Here is a 13,967-nt window from a genome sequence, read left to right on the forward strand (position 1 = left end):
CCACTCACTCTCAAACACTGACTTTCATTTCGCCGCAAATTTTCCCCTTAATTGCATTTGCTTGCATTTGACATTCTCTTTTCGTTGCACCTTGCTTTTCACAATTTCATTCATCAATTATTTTTTCCTCTCAATGTTTTGTCCATTTTGCTTTGGTCATTTTTGCTCCTTTTCCTTTCGCTTGCGCAAAAACAACCAAAACAACAACAACAACCAAACGAAAAGAAAAACACACCAACTTTTTTGTCGCCTTGGTTATCTTCGTCGGCGAAAACCAACAACAGTCGTTTTTCAATTCTCCTTCGGTTGGTTTCTCTTGGTCTCGCAGCCGCAACGCAACGTAACTCGAAGTCGACATAGGATTAACGGGTTAACAAAAAGAAAATTCACACAGCCAAACCGTTTAATTAACAAATTAAACAAAACAAAAAGAAAGAAAAGGAAAAACAAGATAACAGAATTTATGGACTTTAACTTTAATAATTCACGCTGTGCGTATAAATAAATTATTTATTATTATCAATGCGTGTTTCACTTAAGTACATGGTGTAAGTGTAAAGTGTAGGATTTGTCTCCAACTCCACTCCGACTCCATCCATAGATAAAGAAAAATCATAGGGAGTGAGTGAAAAGTTGTTCCCTCTTTTTAAAAAAAATTCCAAGTGTTGTTGTTTTTGTTGTTGTTGTTGTGGAATGTTGAGTGAATATTTTTGCGGGGTGTATAGATAAATTGGAAATTAAATTTTCAGCTGATTAGAAATTAGAAAACAGAAATTGAAAATTTTGCATTGGAGCATCCAGAAATTCATCTTCCTACTTCCTTCCGGATCCACCTGTACATTTTGTAAATCGGAAACTGGGTAAGTTCTCAATTTGTTTGTTCTGTTGCTGTTTTCATATACATTATTATTATTATTACATTTTGATTACCTACCCCTTGTCCCTTCCCTTGTCAACCTGCCTTCCAGCCTGCCTATCTATATCTAAAGGAAAAAAAATATGTGTGTACCTGTACATCTATCTCTTGACTGACTTGAATGGTGCTCCTTTGAAAAGGATAAAAGAACGAACGAAGGAAGGACAGGACACTATCCCTTGTTGGATGGAAATTGCATTTTCACGGTCATTGTCTTGTGGTTTGTCGTTTATCATCATCGTCGTCGTTGTCGTCGACATTGTGCCGCCACCTAAAATAAAAACTAACTCACATCTATGTACACTCATCTCATCTCGTCACGACGACGATGACGAGGGTGAGGGCGAGGACGAATGGAGGAAGGTTTCTACTTTGGGTCGGGCTCGGCATCGGCAGTCGGGACTCGGGACGGGATGCTGCGAAAGCAAATTCATTGGTTTTCTGTAACAAAGCGGAAAATCGATAAAAAGGATTTTCCCAGTCACAGTCAGTCACTCGCTGAACTGGTGAACTGGATGCTGGATGGTGCGCGGACGGTGACGGTGACGGCGACGACGGTTAGGGGGAGTGGTATTGGGTGGAAATAAATTTGTGGGTGGCAGATTTGTTTCTTCTTCTTTTTATACTATTTGTTGAAATACGATATATTTCTCCTCGTATATAGATTGAGTGGGTAGGTAATTGAAACATTTTTCTTTTTTATTTACTTCTTACTCATCGCCATCAGATATATCACACGCATTTTAAAAATTATGGCCTTATAATAAAAAGACGTTTTGGTACCTATCAACTTCTTGTAGGTATAAAAACTGCTTACAGTTGATGATTTATAAGAATATAAAAATAAACTAGATACCTTTTTTTAAAAAAGGTAAGTTAACGGGACCAAATAATTCACCTTTATTACTTAGTTTTTTTTTTATTACAAATATTTATTTCCTGTAAAATAAAACGCTTCGGGAAATTTGTATTCACACAGGAATAAATTACTGTCATACTCAATAAGGACTTTAATTTTGCATCGTCATATCTTTACATTTAAATGGTTCTTAATGTTACATTGTTAATAATAAAAACTAACATATATTACAAAAATGTTTGTAGTTTATTATGCACCTTGTTTTAATCCCGTTTCTTAAAATCCCGCTTTTTATTGAGTGATTTTTAAAAATCAGGGGTAAGTTCAGACAACATAAGGGACTTCATTTGCAGTTAACTGCCTTCTTTGAACGTAAAATTAGACCAAGGCAACTAGTTAGTCTTGCAAGTGTCATAAACTTCAAGCTCGGAACTTTAATTCACTTACCTCTACCTTCAGTTGACCGTGCAAAAACTACTAAGAACTTAATTGTCGACAAAAACCTCCTAAAGTAAGCTACAAATCCAGTTGGACTTGAATTTTGTGTTTTAAGAAAATTAGTTTTAGTATTCCTCTTCCAATTTGACAAAGAACCCTTTTACATAATACATAAAATAGAATTGTGCCGAAAATAAATAAATCACAGAGTAATAAAGTTCAGCAATCAGTTAAGTTAAAAACTATGCATGATTAGTTGTCATTCTGACATAAGTGCGGAGTTGGCCTTATATTTAGTTAGGGGTCGGTTATAGTCATAGACAGTAGACACATCATATGGCGTTTTTAACTTCCCATAGGAAGTTATTGTAATGGGTCCGATTTGTCAAATTGAAAATTTTGACATTTCTCGACGTTTCAAGGTCCCTAGAGTCGAAATAAAAGATTTTTAGAAAGATGTCTGTGCGTGCGTGTGTACGTACGTTTGTACGTCCGTACGCCCGTACGTTCGCGACGTTTTTTTCGTCGGCCATAGCTCAAGAACCAGAAGAGATATCGACTTCAAATAAATTTTGTTATACAGATAATAAGGCAGAAAGATGCAGAAAGGGCTCTCAAGAAAATTGCGTGGGTGGATTTTTTACCATAGCAGTTTGAAAAAAAGGTGAAAATTTTGGTTAACCCTAAATATCTTACGAACCAAAAACGCTAGAGACTTGAATTAAGAATGTAATAAACTGTAACGTAATACCAAACAAGGATATTTTTTTGGAAAAATTTCATTTAACGGTTTTTTTTATAAATCAAAAAAACTAAAATATGATTTCATCTCCAAAATAATTTTGTGCAACGAAGAATAATGTTTTTGACATCTGATTAAATTTTGAGAAAATCGTTTTTTACAAATAATAAAAACCTAAAAAAAAATTAATAAAAGTTGGTAAAAATTGATTTCCGACTCAAATATCTTTTCAAAACTTTGAGATATTGGCTTTAATTTACTTATATCTTTCATTTAGTAACATTTTGAAAAAATCTAAATGACAGTTTTTTTTCCAAAGTTTAAAAACTGGAAAAAAATTAACAAAAGTTGGTAAAAAATAATTTTCGACTCAAATATCTTATAAAAAATTTGAGATAATAGCGTCTTATTAATTTTTACTTATAAGAAATATTGTTTTCAACACTAGGACAAAGTTTGAGAAAAATCGAATTGACAGTTTTTTTTTACAAAAAATAGAAACCTAAAAAAAAATGTATAAAAGTTGGTAAAAATTGATTTTCGACTCAAATAGCTTTTCAAAAATTAAAAATATTGGCTTCAAACTTATTTCATTTCACAGAAACTATTGTTTTCGATATTCAGTACTTTTTATATTAAAATCCAACAATCCGTTTTTTCATACAGAAATAAAATCTACAAAAAATAGTACGCATGTATCATACTGTCATGATTTGAAATGTCTTCCGTATAAAGGCGTTCAAAATTTTCTTTTATCAAATTAATTAATAAAACAGTCATAGAGTTGGTCCATTTGGCTCTGAAATAAATTTGATTCATAAAAATGCTGTATGCGATTAGTTTTTTATAAATTATCTTTCCTTCTGCACTAAAGCGACTAGCCTCTTCCGTCATTTTTATTGTTTTGACGATATTTTTTTTTTTAATTTCCCGGCTTTCAAATATCAAATTGTTTGTGTTCATCATTTTACTCTGTTATTTTATTCTGAGCTCACAGATCGTGCTCTGAACATGTTCAGAACTAAAAAAGAAACACGAATTCGAAGCTCTGAACGATCAGAGCTCAAAAAGAAACACAATTATTCTTTTGACAGTTCGAGCTCTGCTCTGGACAAAAAAAGAAAAACGCCAATGTAAACACCAGAAACCACTCTGTCATTCATGTTTGCCTACAAGTTGAAATGTCAATTCTTACGCACCCTAAATTGTAATATCAATTCACCACTGCTAAAGTCAATTCACCACGAAAATAAAGTAGAGTGATGAGAAATTATTAAGGGGAGGCACCTAGTGGCTACATCGACATAAGCTATGACATTTTTTGGCAAGAGTACGATAACTCAGGCGACAAAGTTTGATGACGGATTTGTATAGAACAGTTAAAAAAAAAGCATTTTTTACTAAGGGGGCGGTCCATTTCCCTCCGTTTTGGTAAAACTTACAACTGAGTTTTATACATTTTTTAGAGCCAACACTTTTGTCTATTAACTTGTTTTTAAATCAAGTCAAAACTATGCAAATTAAAATAGTCTGGTAAGATATTATATTTTTAAAAAATATTTATTAATCCGATCATCTCAGATGTCAACTTAAGACTAACATCGAAAAACATTTTTGCTGTAAACTGTCATCAAATATGGTTAAACAAAGGACTTTTGGTTTTTTTATACATTTAGGAAAACAACATGGTCAACAGTGATTGAAATGTAACAAAATATTTAATATCATATTTTATGATCGAGACGATCGTGCTTAATGCTAATTATTATATTTTGGTTTATATTTTTTAATTACAAAAAAGGTAAAAAAAAGTGTAATTTTTAAAACTTTAAGATTATCTACTTGTGTTTTTAGAATTATTTGTTCATATTTGTTTTTGATCAAAACTGAAAACTAGATGATTTTATGTCTTCTAGTTCTTGAGAAAATTACCAAAAAAATGTATCTTAATTGAATTATTTTTTCCTTCTTTGAGTATTTACGTAGTCTTATTTTGATAGTAATAATCGAATATTTATTAAAGTATGTATACTCATGATAATAAACTTTGGCTAGAAGTCTTTGAGTTTGAAAGTGGCAAGAAATTGTTAATTTTTAACCTCACTATATTTAAAAGTGTGTACTACGTATAATACACTTTTCAATTCAATAAAAAGTTATAATTTTTTCATATACAATTTATTTAATGAATACATTTCACTTACCTACTTTCCCCACCTTTAATTAATTTTGCTAATTTCAAAATCTGCTGAAAAAAACAAAATCTTAGTTTCCTTTAGTGTTCGAAATTAAAAATAAAAACAGTACATACATAATTTCCTTATTAACTACAATAATTATAGATACTATTCATGTAATATTTTATCTAAAGGTTTTTGGCTATACATTTTATTACATCTCTTATAAAAATAAAGAAATTATTGCCTATGCGCACTTAAGTCTGCCTAAGTTTTATGGAAACAGTGCATTGTTGTGTAAATGCTTAATTTTTTATTCATGGGTATAGCTTGGTGCCTTTATTCTTTTCCCATTATGGCCTCGCCATATACATTAGGAATTATATTTCTTATCAGCTTTTACCACAATATGGTATTTGCACCAGTTCCTTTTTTAATTATATGTGGCTTAAATTGTCCGTCGAATTCCAAATTCGTCGAAGCCCTAATTTAAACAGAGTATCAACTTCTCGTGAATTTGATGCTTTGTCTGATTCCATCCAAAGAATTGTTTCGTCCTATCCTCGTACTGAAATCGTTGGGACGGGCGATTTCAACTTACACAATTCTTCATGGCTTCAACATTCAGGCCAGACAACACCCGATGGAGAGTGTGCAGAAATCTTCACTGAGTTGAACCACCTAACTCAGCTGGTCAACGAGCCCACCCGAATATCGAGGGTTGAAGGTCGAGCAGAAATCACTCTTGACTAGTTTCTTACCTCTGACCCTGATAAGTACACAGTTAGTGTTCTATCTCCTCTAGGCACATCTGACCATTGTGTTATATCAGCAAATTTCTCGTGTTGAAACACGTATGGCAATACGAAAAAGCCAACTGGGACGGTCTCAATAATTACTTCTCAATAATTTACTAGTGACGCTGACGCCAGCGCTGATATGATCAAAGTTTAATTCTCCTTGGAATGAGAACTTTTATACCGAACAGGGTTAAAAGTATTAGACCAAGGAAAACGAAAGTATAAGACCAAGGAAAACGCATGGTTTGATGCGAGCTGTAAAGAGTTTATTAGGGCCAAAGAGGTAAGTTTCCGTTGCTATAAAACCAACCGTACTGAAGAAAGCCGCAAAAAGTTAAAACAAGCCAGGAAGGCCTGCAACGCCCATATTCGCCGGACCAAATTTATGCATGAACAAAAATTACGGCAAAAAATATTGCAATGTTCCAAAGGCAGTAAAAATGTTTGGTCATTTGTAAAAAACATGAGGAATTCTTCCTCTTCATCGGTTCCTACGTTCGTTGTCAATGACACAGCTTTTGTTATTTCTTTAGAGAAAGCTAATCTCTTTGCTAGGCAGTTCACCGCCAATTCGCCAATTCTACGCTGCCAGTGAGTGTTATGACTTTGCCTGTACTTTAGCGAGTAAGTGATTCTAGCGGACCAATGTTTTTTCGCACTCGTACTGTGGCAAGAGTCGTTAGAGATCTAAATACACATAAATCCACTGGTTCGGATAGTATACTCGCCATCGTTCTGAAGAGGTGTTCTTCAACGCTGGCAAAACCACTGCGTAAGCTTTTTCATCTGTCCTACTCCTCAGGTCTTGTTCCGAGAGGACAGCAAACTCACCCTCTAATTCTGACCGATTGCACTTACGTCCCTTCTTTCCAAGGTCATGGAAACGCTGATTAATTATCAGCTTAAAAAATATCTTGAAGATCGAAAGCTTCTTAATGACCGTCAGTACAGCTTTCGAACCAATAGGTCCACTGATGATCTCATGGTTCATCTCACCGAACAGTGGAACAAATCTTTACATCGTTTTGGAGAAAGTAAGATTATTGCACTTGATATTTTAAAAGCATTTGATAGGGTTTGGCATCAGGCTCTCTTATCGAAAATGCGTGCTTTCGGTTTTCCCGAATCCCTTCTTCATCGGATTAGTAATTACCTCTCCGATCGTTCGATACAAGTAGTATTGGATCGATTCAAGTCTGAAGTCCATAAAATAAATGCTGGTGTGCCCCAGGGCTCTGTTCTATCTCCAACACTTTTTCATTTTTATTAATGATCTCCTGACTGCAACTTCTAATCCAATACATTGTTTCGCTGACGATAGAACTCTTAGCTTTTCATATTCGTTTTCAGACTCACATCCCTCTTCTTCGGATGTGGAACTGCAACGACAAAATATGATAAGCTCATTAAATTCTGACCTAAACGTGGAATTTAATGCTTCAAAAACGCAATGCTGTCTTGTATCGTTGAAGCGTTGCCATTGCCATTATCCATGGATGGCACTTGCATCAATGAGGCTGAACTCCTCGATATTCTCGGTATGTGTGTCACCAACCACCTATTGTGGAATGGTCACATACGCGATGTCGCCAAAAACTCCGCAAGGTGTTTGGGTTTCCTTAGGCGATGCAAGAAATATTTCAACCCTTCTGATCTGGCTGTTATCTACAAGACTTATATACGTCCAAAGCTTGAGTATAACTCCCATCTCTGGACTGTTGCTCCTGCAACTTACTTAAGCCTCTTGGATAGTATTGAACGTAGAGCATTAAAATTGATAGGTAATAATATCATCATAAGTTCATTTACTTCGCTTGAACATCGTCGTAAGGTTTCTTGTCTCACCCCTTTTTACCGATATTTTAACGGTTTATGCTCTAGTGAAATAGCCAGCTGCATTCCTCCCCTTAAACAATCCAACCTAATACTCGTACTTCTAGGAATGCTCATCAGTATACCCTGGATCCCAACTTCGGCCGTACTGTCAAATACAGAGATTCGTTCTTTAGCCGTACTACGCGAATGTGGAATGCCTTACCACACTCTGTCTTTCCCAGCCATTGCAATATTCAGGAATTCAATACCAATGTGCACCTACACCTACTTTTAACCCCTCTCTTCCTTTCCTAGTGCTCACACTGTGTCTACATAAAAAGGGTAGTAATTTCCCCTTGAGTTTGCGCTTGTTATAAAAAAATCTTAACGAAAATCCTTGTACAAAAATGAAGAATCTAAGAGCCTACCTGTTTATCTGTCTATTGCAATATTCCAAAAGTCATATTCAATCCAGAAATGAAATGCATAAAATAATATACAATCCCATGACGGGGAACTTATTGCTAAGAAGTTGAACGTATCATTTATAGACAATCAGACGTAAACAATGTTTGAAAAATTAAAATTTCAAAGTCAATAAGATTTTGTAGTGTACTTATATGCACATGAAAATTTGTATAATATACAATGCATACATATATACATATGTACATACATACATACATGCATATGTACATTTTTCTCTTTCGCCTCAACTATTTGTTATGAAGCACAACAATAGAGGTATAGGGTGTTTTGTTAGTTGCATGAGAAGTTTCGATGGTGGTTGTTGTGCTGGTTTGACAGTTGAGAATGACAAACTGTGTTGAAGTTTATATTCATCATGCCAGATGAAAGGTTCCAAATTGTGGTTATTACCTTTAAAACAAATAAATCTGTTCCAAAAATTCATCACAGAACACTTTGTCCGAAGAATTGTGTTTAGTGATGAAGTTAATTTCTGGTTTAATGTGTAATAAAGCTTTAAAATTTCTCCTCACTGAACCGAAACTAAAGTGGGTCTCATTAATAATTTCTCATGGTGTATTACACCAGCCAATCCAGTGATCACATTTAATTTATAAACATGAGCATAGACCGAAGGAAAATAAATAGTACATACTTTTGTCATTCTTGCTCTTAATTCACAGACACAGTTAACTATGACAGGATATTTCGTGTAGAATCACAAATACGCTCCAGCTTCGGCTTCACCTGACGTTTACGAGTTCAGCCATAGGAATTCAATGCATGCTATCACAATGGAGCTTCAACCTCACGTTTCGTTTGAAAATCGTAAGGAAAAGAACGTAATGTAACATAATGTGACTCCAAACGGAAACTCTAGTTCAATTATCTGAACATTTGTTTTGTCTGACAGCTCAACAGCTGCAGAAAAATGTCAACAAACAAAATATTTGTTTTTTGGAGGAATGAAATTTTTGAAATGTCATTCAAAGCAACCTCAAAGTAGGCCCACCGTAACGCAGACGAAGACGAAGCCGAACTAAAGCGTGTTTGTGATTCAGCCATTACCTAGTTTGGCTACCAATCCCTTATTACATATATAAATTAAAGGCAAACATTCCCAATTACAGAACCGTTTCGTAATTTTTGCTTTTCAAAACACCTTGGTTTATGCCAAAAAAAAACTTTAAACTTTTGATGCACTGGAAGTCAATATTCAAGCCATTACTGACGCCGTATGGGCGTTTTTTTTTTGGAAAACAGTGAAAAATTAGACCAATCGAATGGACTATGCATATGTAACTCATAGCCATGGAATGATCAACCAAATTATTATAATAACAAAAATAATTTTCAACAATATTTCAGTTTGTTTTACTTATTTAAACTCTTAAAAAAACACCCTTTAGTACACATTATTAAATTGAGGAATTCCATTTAACAGAATTATGTGTATTTCATATCATTGAAGTTGAGTATTTCATTAAAATGCAATCTGATTCTGAAGACTTAATATGATTTCTGAAATTTGCGATTTGTTTAAATAAAAAATCAATATTGTAGAGATTTGATAAGAAATATTTATGTACCTTGTATGATAACTTGTGTGGATGTAATTTGTTTAATGAATTTATGAGTGAAGTAGAATCAAGAAATTTAAAATGTACCCAGAACAGTTTCCTTATAGGCGTCAGTTTAGTTTAGTTTTTATTTAAACTTCGAGATGTTTGAAATCTTGTTTAATAAAAGCACTTTATTAGATTGAGATGACAAGGGTCACTTGCTCTTAACTTACTTACTTACCAAAAGGTGGCGCTAGAATCCTGTTTGAACTAGGGCCTCACCCAACAAACTTCTCCTTCTAGTTCGGTCCCTAGCTATGTAGATGTTTCCAGTTGCGCACTCTAAGTTGGGTGAGGAAACTTTAAACTTGTGCTCTTCACCTGATCCGTGGTCTTTCTCTACTGTGCTGTCCTATAGGAGTCGATTCGAAGACTTTCCGGGCAGGAGACTACGCTCTACGTAACCTAGTCATCTCAGTCGTTAAACTTTTAGCTTCCTGGCTAAATCTACGTCGCTGTACAGCCCGTAAATTAAGTCGTTCCATCTTCTACTCCACTCAACTTCTATCAATACGGGCCCATAGGTTATGCGAAGAACTTTTCTCTCGAAACGGCCCAAAGTGCTTTCATCATCAGCTTTTCTCATCGTCCATGCTTCTGCGCCGTATAGCAGGACTTTGGTAGCTCTTGTTTAAAAACATATCGAAGAAACAAAACAATACGCTTTCTGGATTAAAATGAGATTTTATTTAGGCTCCAATTGAGAATGTCGATTATATGATCGGTGATCGACTTTTTTCGATTCTCGATTACTTTATTTCATATTGCGAGTGTCGATTGTAATCGAAAGGCTTCGAATCTTCGATTACTCGATCAATTGTTGTCGATCCCCATTTTCTGATAGATCTGTTTGGAAACTGGTTAAACTTGTTTAGCAAAATGTAAGATTTTTTAATTTTTTTTTAATTTTTCAGAAATATAAATGAACTATGTAGTTTTTGTAAGAAAGATCTGTTTAATAAATCTTACATTTTATCTTCAAATTCCAGAGAAATAAAGGTGTCTCTAATATGCCTTCTTTTTCTGGCCATTTCTAGATTTTCTTGGTCGTTTTCAGTGTCGGTGTCACTACCGCTAAACTATAATTCTATTCCATTAATTTTAAGCATATATTCCATATATAGTGAAGTGAGAAATTGCCAACAAAACGATCCGCAGTAGCCAGATTTTTGTATTTCAAAATTGGTACAGCTGAAAGAAGATCTGTCAGAATGATAATAATAAAAAAACACACAAATAGAAGAAAGTTTTGTGAAAATCAAATGTTAAAGTTAACTTAGCAAAAAAAAACTAATAAAATGGACAATTTTTAAGAAGAAATGGTAAGAAAACATCTAGAAATTGAGATTCTATAAAAAAAAAATCATTTAACAATTGCTTCAAGAATGGGGTTTGTTCGTAGACTACTACATTAACATGTGGTGTTGAAGCGAGCTCAAAGATCACCTCAATTCTTTATATATCTGAATCCAGTTGAAATAACCTTGATTTGACTATTCCCATCGGAGATCGGAGTCGAGTCAACATTTGAGAAGAAAAACCTGCGTGAAGGAGTTGGTTTGACAGATAATGCATTATGGTCTGTTTATTTGCATGATTCTGTGCAAAAAATATAGTTATTAATCAAATTAAAAAAAATGGGCATGGAGTAGGTAGCATATTCTAATATGGTACTGAACTAATCAGTTCTTCACACGAATCAAACTATCTCACTTGCACCTCACACATCGAAAACATCGAAACACCATTTGTGTTTTAGAAAGTACTGTCATACTTAATCATTTTTAAATCTTGGAAACACCAAAAGATTTATTTGTTCTAAACTGTGATAAAACTTTGGGGGAATCATAGCAAAACTTAATTATCTTTTCTTTTGTTTTATCTTGCAACATAAGCCCAGTTAGTCCATTTTCATTAACAAAACTAAATAATATCAACAGTAATTGATTGATTTTTTGCCCAATGGAAAACACCTACAAAATTCCAAATGCACAACTACTCAATGAACACAGCCATCGAGATACAAATACAATATCAATCCAAAAATACTCCATTACCAAGATCGGAATCTCAGACTGACATTTCGGTTTGCCTACAAACTAAGTACACACTAAATGTGAGAAAGTGTGCGTGAAATGATGCAATAATCAAATACATTCTCACATTTAGTGTTCCGGCCCATCAAAGTGCTTCATTATAGACTGCAGGCACATCTAAATGCTTTATTTTGAATGAAGTGCTGACATGGTCTTAAATTGGAAGATTTGTATAGCTTTTTAATTTCAATCCAAATAAATGTTGTTAATATATATATTACATATATAAAATAAGATTGATCAAATACATATTTAATGATTTATTAGTGCTGGTTTTTATTTAATTAAATTATTTGCCAACGCAATATGAGTTGCAACTGGTTAAGTATAATTGGAAATGGACAAAAGTGTAATACAACACTTTGTAAAACGACAAAGCAGACAATTTTTTTAGGTGTAGTTGGCTTAGAGCATTTTCTCTGGCGACGTTAGAAGTTCAGATGGAAACAATAGGCGGATGCCTCCATATTTCTTTGTACAGACAATGCTACAAGAAGTATACTTGTGAAGTTCCATTGCCAACTTTAGCTAGTTTAGATTCCTCAAATAAATTAGTATTTTTAGCATTTAAGCAGTTCGATAATTGCAAGACCAAATTTTAATTTTGTTTTTTGCAGGAATATTCCTGAAAATTTCTTTTTGAGGGACTATGTTAGAGTTAGAATTTCGTTTGTAGTTAGATTTTGAAATACAAATTTGAGGTAACCATGTTTTAAAAATAAGTTGCTTTGTGTAAAGCATTTTTAATATATACGTAACTCATTACATTTGTTATTATTAGCAGCACTTTTATTAAAAATACACTTTAAACAATAATATGTAAACTTGAACTTTGGTAACTAAACATTTTTACGGAATGAATGAAAACTAAATTTTGGGTTAAACTGTGGGAATTCGCTAAAAAAAACTTCTTTACGTCAACAATAAACATGAATATCGATTATTTGATCTATTGAATGAGTTGTACATGAATTTAGAACGATTTTTTCACGTTTTCATTTTGTGATATATGTCAACATTTTCATTTTATTTGTTCTGCATTTATTCAACTATAATCGTTCTGATTAGTTTTTTTAACATTGGTGTTCCTTTGATGCAAAGTTTTTTTTATAGCAAACACATGTGTGCATCCATCAATCAAGAATGTTATGGATAAGGTATTTTTCGATTATAACTCTTTTTTTTAAACTTAATATTTATTAATCAAAATGGAATTGAAGTATAGTAGCAAGCTTAAATCATTAAAAACAAACTATAAACATACTTGGATTAGTTAAATTAATACAGATTTTGATTACTTGCAAACAAAATATTTGGGCCGTACATTAACGAAAATTTATAAGAATTCAATAGAAAAAAATTGCGCTCGCACACTTAATTTGATGGTTCTTCGAACGCATCTTTGATACAATAATTCGAGGTTAATTATGAAATTTAAAGAATTTCGTAGTGATTACTCTAAATTAGTGAATTAATTACAAGAAAATGATGTTGAACATGTTTTTTTCAAGACAAAAATTCACAGTATTGAATTTGTTTGCGTAGTTCTGTTTCGAATTCAGCAAACGGTTGTTTTTCCCGTTGGACGATGGTGTTTTATTTGAATGGTTCCATGGTAACATTTTTTAACGGGACACAATAATTATCGAACGCTTGTAAAACATCATTTAATGTTCTTTCGATGTTCGGCAGAGCTTCTTCGCCTTCTGGAACCTCTTCAGGATTTTGTTCGTTGCTAACTATGCCACGAAGTGTTCAATCGTTGGGAAATAAAGTACTATATATTTCCATAGCACGAGGACCGATCAACCAGAGAAAATTAGCTATTTTCGTTGGCTCCCCTTCGTCCATCTTACCATTTGCCATCATGAACATAAAGAATGTTCTCTTCCACATAGGCCATTCTTTAACAAGGTTGGAGCAGTTTAATTCAATTGGAAGTCTTTTATTTGCCATTGTCTTCTGACACCATGTAAGGCTTTTATAAATTAAAAACTTATTCTTCGCAGATTGTTTATTTTTTTTATTGGCGTC

General features: G+C 33.5%; 1 protein-coding gene across 2 annotated transcripts in view; it reads left to right on the top strand.

Moving 5' to 3' along the window:
• The first annotated feature begins 273 nt into the window (after nucleotides 1-273).
• The window catches only part of LOC129951038 (ubiquitin-conjugating enzyme E2Q-like protein CG4502), a 71,182-nt gene continuing 57,488 nt past the window's right edge, over nucleotides 274-13,967 (top strand). For both annotated transcript variants that reach the window (XM_056063029.1, XM_056063030.1), the window contains exon 1: nucleotides 274-860. The gene's annotated coding sequence lies outside the window, so the exon portion shown is untranslated. The remainder of the gene's footprint in view (nucleotides 861-13,967) is intronic.

This window comes from Eupeodes corollae, chromosome 3, assembly GCF_945859685.1.
Source record: "Eupeodes corollae chromosome 3, idEupCoro1.1, whole genome shotgun sequence".
NCBI classification, from domain to species: domain Eukaryota; kingdom Metazoa; phylum Arthropoda; class Insecta; order Diptera; family Syrphidae; genus Eupeodes; species Eupeodes corollae.